Below are 7,640 nucleotides of genomic sequence, written 5' to 3' on the forward strand. Positions count from 1 at the left end.
CATAACTGGAGGAGGCACAGATAATTGGCTTTAGAAGAGGGAAGGGTAGGTTTGTGCGTCTGTTCTCATATAGTGGGCAGTGTTAAAGTTATTCATTACTCAACATTTTGTGCCCAGGAGCGTACATCTATGAGATACACGTTTGTTTTATTTTTTTAAGAGTTAGTTTTAATTTTTGCACAGTGGGGGAAACCGAGTGACACTGTGCAATATTGAGTCCATTAAAGAAAATATTCTTTGACTGGTGCAAATAACTTTTCTGGCAGTTCCTGTTCTGGGGTAAGTAGTAAGTATGCCTGTGCAAGTTGTTTACTTTCACAAGTTGAAGACTGCTCTGATTAAAAGAAAACTCTACCCGACAACACAGGGCTGTTGCCAATTGAACTGTCTTTCTCCCATGTCTCCAAGGGGAGCCCTGTCCTGATTGGAGAGAACTGAGCGCATTAATCTTATGTGAGAGGGAGCCTGGACATCCTATGGAGAGGGTGGGTGGGTGCCTGCCTGAGAGGCGGAGTAGAGAAGCGTTCATTTGAGTTCACTTCCAAGCAAAGCTAGAGGAGGGGAGAGAGGAGGGAGATAGAGGAGGGATAGAGAGAGATGGACAGGCGGGCCAGTGGATTTAGAGGCAGAACTTGGTGAGGGTGTGCGAGAGAAATGTGAATTGTAGGGAAGCCAAAGAGCAGCAGGAGAAGTAACAGTTACATGATGCCAAAAACCTCGAATTGACTCCTAAAAAAGGAAATACTCACCATCAACGTGATTCAATGTCAGACAAACCATGCTGAGTGTGCTCAAATCATAGGGGAAGGGGGGGGGCAGGGGAAGACGCCTGGGAAGCGGTTGAAAAAAATATATATATATGTATAAAAAAACAACAAAGAGAGCCACCTATAGTGACCATTCATTATACATAAAATCGCAAACAAGTCTATTAGCACTGGGCTTAATTGAAAACACAGAGTTAGTGGCAACACATTGCACAGGGACAAACATGCGCAGAAATGCTCCTTCGTAAGTGATAAGCTACATTGGTATAAACTGGCATGTGCAGTCAAATATAAACTAGCATAGGAAATAGTAACTTGCAACAATGTTGTACACGCAGTAAATAAATGTGAATGAAACTAACATGGGGAACATGCTGGTAATGAACTAGGACAGCAGGCAAATACACTGAATGACAAAGAAACGAAAATAAATCAAAAGCCCTGTTTAAAGTTAGCGGCATGATAACCGCAACTTAGTTTTAACAAGCCCAGGAGTTGTGGAACACGTGCGGCCGCGAGTCGCATTCTGTGGTGGGGGAGGAACATTGAAGCGCGCGCTAGGGATAGACAGCACCTCGCGCTACAAGTAAAAAAAAAATTTAAAAACAAGCATTCACACGCGAGAGGTGCACGTAAAAGTGATCGCGGGCTGTTAGAGTGCCGCGAGCGCTTAAAGACCCATGACGGAAAGCTGTGCGCGGGGACGCGGGAGTCTTCTCTTTTGACAAAGCACATACTTGTGCTTGTGGCGCGTGGTTGCGCACTCCCGCAAGCCGTTTGCCGCCACAAGCACGAGTATGTGCTTTGTAACAAGAGCTGCACAGCGGCTAAAGGTCTCCTATGCAGTGCATGCGCACTGCGTAGGCGAGACCTAAAAAACAATACTTGCAACTGCTGAGCCTCTCAGGTACTCTGGTCACCCAAGCTAAAGGCCAACTGAGCCCCACATAGGAAGGCCCAGGATCCCCTGTAGTCACACTTACACCAAGGAGCATTCCTCTCAGCCTAGTGTTTGCAGCTCTTATTCTAGATGTGAGTGCTCCCATTGACCTTGGCTTGATCCGTTCCTGTCGCAGGCAGTAGCCCAGCCACACATGTGGCACAACGTTTTTAAATCAGCACAAGTGGGGTAATGCTGGAATTGTGTGAATTCCGGAAGTTTCCATCACAGAAATGTGAGAAAAATGTGTGGTTTATTTTAACCAAAGTTTGACATTTGCAAGGGCTTCTGGGTAAAATTACCTAGTGAAAGTTGTGGTACACAAACAATGATGCGTAGTCCAGGTGTAGTTGTAGATCCCTCTTTATTAATAAGTAGTTAGGTGGCAGGTTACAGGATAGTAAGATATAAGTAGAAAACCCCACCAGGAGAGAGCTTCCAGCTCCTCAGCCTGAGATGACCAACTGACTCTCTAGCTAGAGTCAGGCACTTAACATTCCATGATGTCACAGGACATTCTGATGCAGTGGTAGAGAGATAAAATACATATAACTATTTACCACACATCCTCTTCCGTTAACAGACAGCAGCAAGAAAGAAGTCAAGACGGAGTAGAAGGATTCAGAGAAGACTGTAGACTTCTGAGCTAGTAAAAGGGACAATTTGAAAAGCAGGAAAGTCAAGCATGAAAGCATAAACAAAGAACAATAAAAAGAGGCATGTTGAAAGATAAACATAAGATGCACAGATGGATAAAATGCAAATTACATAACATGCCCATCCACCCTCCTTAAAAAAAACAAGGTAGCGATCCTGGCAAATCAAGCAGGGTGTAACAACTGTATGACAAAAATGAGTGCAGATGGAAATTAGCACAAAAAGATAAACTGGCAACTTACACAGAAAAGGAAAGCCTTGCGATAAAGACTAGTGCATGACGTGCACTAACAACCTCCCCTTCAAGGGTACACTAAGGAAGGCAATCTTTAAACTGTGGAGCAAAACAACTCCCCAGGAAAGGGTACACCAGAGGAAACTAACGCCTCTGGAACAAAGCACACAGTAGTCGCACACTGGCAATAGTGGAGCAACTACACCAAGAGATAGCGCTGACAACGCACCTCAACTACCCACACAGAGTGATGCAAATTAGACCAACACAGATAACCTCCCCTAACAAAAGGGTACACCATTGAACAATGTAGAAATTGTTCAAGATAACATCACATAAATAGCGGCGCTGACAACGCACACCACCTTCCCCAGAAAAGGGTACACAAAGATACTAATCTTTGAAACTTTCTAACAAACTAGTTACATGCAGACTACCTCCCCTAATAAAAGGGTACACCACGTGAAAGTGCGCAACGTAACTTTTCCAAAGGGTAACGTCAAGTCCCCAGGAAACAAAATGTAGGCACTGACTGGCCCTACAACCCCACAACCTCCCTTAAGTAAGGGTACACCATAAGTTCTAACCCTAAGTATATGGATGGGGAATTAATAAGTCACAAACACTAACTGTACAAGCAGAGTGAAACATAGGATACCTACCTTGTGTGACAAAAACTACAACATCACCTATATTAAGATATATAAAGCACATCATAAGGTACAACATTGTTCTAGTTTCAAAATATGGCATTGATAGGCCAAAAATCCTCCTATAATTAAGGGTACACAACAGTGTTATAACGTTGCCTTAGGACTCTAACCCAAACTCCCAATGGTGGGTACAATACAAAACAGCCACAGATAACCAAAAACACAAAAGAAAAACATACTAACAACCTGAACAAGGTAAATAGGACCATCCATTATGCTCAACATACCAACCAACCCACAATATTCACTGATATGCAGATTATCTGAAGCATAAGAAATTGACAACACCAAAAAAAAACATTAGCTCCGGTGAGCGATACCTCACCCGGGGTCCTCGTAGACAGATCCATGAAGAGAGAAACTTCAAATGAACAGCGCGATGTAGTGAAAACTCTTGCGGTGTTCCAAAGGTGCACATAGCCATCAGGGTGAAAAGTGAGCTATAAAGTCCTTAAGGAAACAGCCTCTGAAAAGTCAAGAGACGTAGTGCATTCCGTGTGGAAGTACACTTCTGAGTTTTCATTTGTGGTCCGTAGCATTTACGATGTAGAGAAACTTGAATTTAGCCGATGTCAAGAAACGTGAGCTCTAGCCAGTAGAATGAGTATTCCAAATATTTGACAAGTATAAAGAGACTGGTGCTGCAGGGCAGGCTTGAGCAGAAATACCTCTGAACGAGTGACGGCACTAGAGATACACATACGCAGACGCGCAGCAACTCCGAACAATTTGACGGCATGGCGTTACGTCCGCGCCGGATGGCTCACGATGAAGACGTGCTATCTGAAGTCGGAAACAGGAGGCAGTGTCAGCGGAGCAAACGTCACAAAAGAAGAGATGACGGCTTCACGAGGCAGGTAAGTTTATGCGTGCGCCATGGCAGGAGGCTTGTTCAAAATGTAGCGGTTCAACTGTCAAAGAGTACATCGCATCATGGATGTACAAAAAAAAACCACTAAACAAAATTGTCTTTCACTCACCGCTCACCGCTAAATGCAATCCAGTCTTCACCTGCTCATTACGAAGACACTGTTCTCGAGTTCACCGCTAGGACAGGGAAAGCAGGGGAAGCTTCACACGGTGTTAACTGTTGTGATGAGGCAGTGTTGGAAAGTTCCATAACAAAAATAAAAAATTTTGAAGTGAAAGGTGGTGCCAGTGCTGGGCAGTCGTGATAGGACACTCACTAATGTTGGCAGTTTTGAAAGAAACTGCTAGCGCTGGGCGAACTGTCACTGTGCAAAAGCCATTGGGACACAGTAGGGTGATCAAGCCAGCTGAATCTCACACGCTTTTGTGGCTGGAGATAACTAATTTCCAGATGACAGCAAGGTCGCAGTGGACTCCTTCACTTATCAAACGCACAGGGTGGAGGCTGTCCAGGGTGAAGAGGACACTGGTGGGGTTTGCTGGGCGTTTCTCCAATTACAAAAGAAAATAAGCTTACTTCTTTCTTAATCTTTGACTGGATCTCATATCAGTCCTTGGTTTCCTTTTTGCCAACTCCTGTAGTTACTTAAACTGGGTCCCAGAACAGTCCTTGGTTCCCTTAAATGCTGAGTTGCAATCCTCTTCCTGTGCAGCGTAGGTTAGTCCAAGAAACGTCGCCAAACTGTGGTACACAAACAATGATGCGTAGTCCAGGTGTAGTTGTAGATCCCTCTTTATTAATAAGTAGTTAGGTGGCAGGTTACAGGATAGTAAGATATAAGTAGAAAACCCCACCAGGAGAGAGCTTCCAGCTCCTCAGCCTGAGATGACCAACTGACTCTCTAGCTAGAGTCAGGCACTTAACATTCCATGATGTCACAGGACATTCTGATGCAGTGGTAGAGAGATAAAATACATATAACTATTTACCACAAAAGTCATGCAAGTCACGCACCCCTATACTACCCTGGTTGGATAGTTTTCACAAATGTGCAGGGTTGCTAGGTTTTCTTGGGTGACAGGCTGAGCCTAGGGCCCAGAAGACAAAGCTACCCACTTTGCAAAAAATGGGTCAGATTTGAGTGGGGGAAAAAGAGATGCATCTCAGGTGTGTTTGGGGCAGTTTCCTGTTGTGAGCACTAGGCTTAACCACATACCAGGCATCATTTTTATCGGGGAAACTTGGAGGATTGCTTGGTAGAAGGAAGTTGGAGGCTCCCTGAAAATTCCAGAGCTTTTCATCACAGAAATATAAGGAAACTTTGTTTTTTGTCTAAGTTTAGGGCATGCAAGGTATTCTGAGTTAAAGAAAAACTGGTGTGAGCCACGCAAATCACACCACCCTGTGTTCCCCAAGGTGTCTAGTCTAAGTTTAGGGCATGCAAGGTATTCTGAGTTAAAGAAAAACTGGTGTGAGCCACGCAAATCACACCACCCTGTGTTCCCCAAGGTGTCTATATTTAAGAAATTTGCAAGTTTTCTAGGTTTCCCTGGGTGCCAACTGAGCTAAGGAACAAAATGTACAGCTACCAATTTTGGAGGGAAAAAAAAACGGTCAGTTTTGAGTGGAAAAATGTGACAAATCTAAGTTGCATTTTGGGCCGTTTCCTGTATTGGGTACTACGCCTACCCACACAAATGAGGTGATGTTTTTTATCAGACTACATACAGGAGCACAGAATAGTAGAACGTGTAACTACTTTGCGTGGTTCACTTGCCATAGTTTGTGTTGTATACATACTACGAAATATCAACCAACTGCACTTTTCGTAAAGTGAGTTGTGAGAGTGAACTAAATAGTTGCATTTGATGAATTGATTAGGTCTACAGATGTGGGGGATCCGCACAAGTAATAAATACCTACAATGTACCACGCTAACAGGACATCACCTGTGGAGTTCAATCATAAACATTTAAAATGGAATAGGAGTGTGTCTGGCTGCTCAGTCGCAAGGGCTTTCAGATCCGGGGCAAAACAGCATTTGATTCTGGGTGCTCAAACTCATACAAAATAAGGAATTTGTTTTAATTTCGAGCCGTCTTGAGGGCCACGGAATAAGCCAAAAGTCTACAATGTCGACATACTTCTAACAGCCAATGATTGCAAAAATCGAATTAGGTGCGTTGGAGGAATGCGCATAGGACCCGGCGAGATGCAGCCGGCGCCACGCCTAGGTAGGGATCCAGCCTCCCGACACTAATCCACTGATACACCGGCAACAGCCAAACTCATCGCTTCAAGGCATTTGGGATTAAAGGCTGCCCGCCTCGCCCCGGTTACCTAGCAATTCTACCAGCAACTCCGCGCTGAAAGAAGGCGGCTCACCCCTGCAGGGTCCAAGATTCACCCGTTAATGCTCTCTGGCTTAGAACGTACCTGGTGCCGACGCGTCGTTGAAAGGCTCTCGGGTCTTCAATAGATGACTGCCGCTCTCGGTGGAACGCCTGGAACGCTCCTAAACCTTTTCAACAGAACCGACTTTGGCGAGTAGACTTCCGCCACCGAGAACCACTCTGCCTGTACTCGCGTCACGTGTGCGTCGCTTCCTGTGCCCCCATTCCCAACACTCCCTCCTGAACTCCACTGCTGTGTTGCCACGGTGTTCGAGACTGTCGAAGAGCTTCTCAGTTTCCTCGGCTAACTAAGCTGCAATTCATTAGCGCAGTTGTCCCAACTGCGCCCTACCTTCGTCACATAATTTACCTTCTTAAAGTTCAGCCTTCAGTTGTCGAGGACCGACCTGGCTCTTTAGGCCCCCTTTCTCAGTGAGCCGAAGCTTTATGTAGATAAAGACAGACGTTCATATAAATTGCATGCATGCGCACGAACCAAACACAATGTCATGTGAACTGCCCCTTAGTTATGGTAAATAGACTTTCTAAGACTACAGCCACCCGGCCTGTACAGTGCGTCACGACCGTGTCTCCTCCCCTTGCCCTTTACAACACGATAGCGTCTAGTTCCCATAGCTCCCATCAGAGCAACGCCCCATTCGGCGTCCCTGGTAACGGCGTCACATGATGGGAGCAATAAGCTGAGTCCGAGCACTTTATTTATTTTATTTATTTATTTATTTATGCGTTTTTATATAGCGCGGACTTTACCCGAAGGCGCCAGAGCGCTTCACAATAGGAACAGAAAATTACAAATGAACCAAAATTACAAATGCAGACATTAAGTTACATGAGGTAAAAGTGACAATTGTGAGCAAACAAAATACACGAGGTAGCAAACGGTGCAATTCAGGAGGAAAAAGTGACAAGTGTGCAGGTTACAAGAGAAACAGTACAATTAGAGGTATAATACTGCAATATATGCTAGACACTCAGGCACAAGAACAAACGTTACGTAGGCAATGGTGGCACTTGTGGAAGTATCAAAAGCAAACAAAATGTGA

General features: G+C 44.8%; 1 protein-coding gene across 2 annotated transcripts in view; it reads right to left on the bottom strand.

The window, feature by feature from the left end:
- The window catches only part of RAB23 (RAB23, member RAS oncogene family), a 548,767-nt gene extending 541,669 nt beyond the window's left edge, over positions 1–7,098 (bottom strand). Inside the window, exon 1 of one of the 2 annotated variants that reach the window (XM_078647984.1) lies at positions 6,620–6,754. The gene's annotated coding sequence lies outside the window, so the exon portion shown is untranslated. Of the gene's footprint in view, positions 1–6,619 lie in introns of both variants that reach the window. The other variant, XM_078647983.1, reaches the window with a different exon arrangement.
- Between the last annotated feature and the right edge of the window lie 542 nt (positions 7,099–7,640).

This window comes from Lissotriton helveticus, chromosome 6 (assembly GCF_964261635.1).
Source record: "Lissotriton helveticus chromosome 6, aLisHel1.1, whole genome shotgun sequence".
NCBI classification, from domain to species: domain Eukaryota; kingdom Metazoa; phylum Chordata; class Amphibia; order Caudata; family Salamandridae; genus Lissotriton; species Lissotriton helveticus.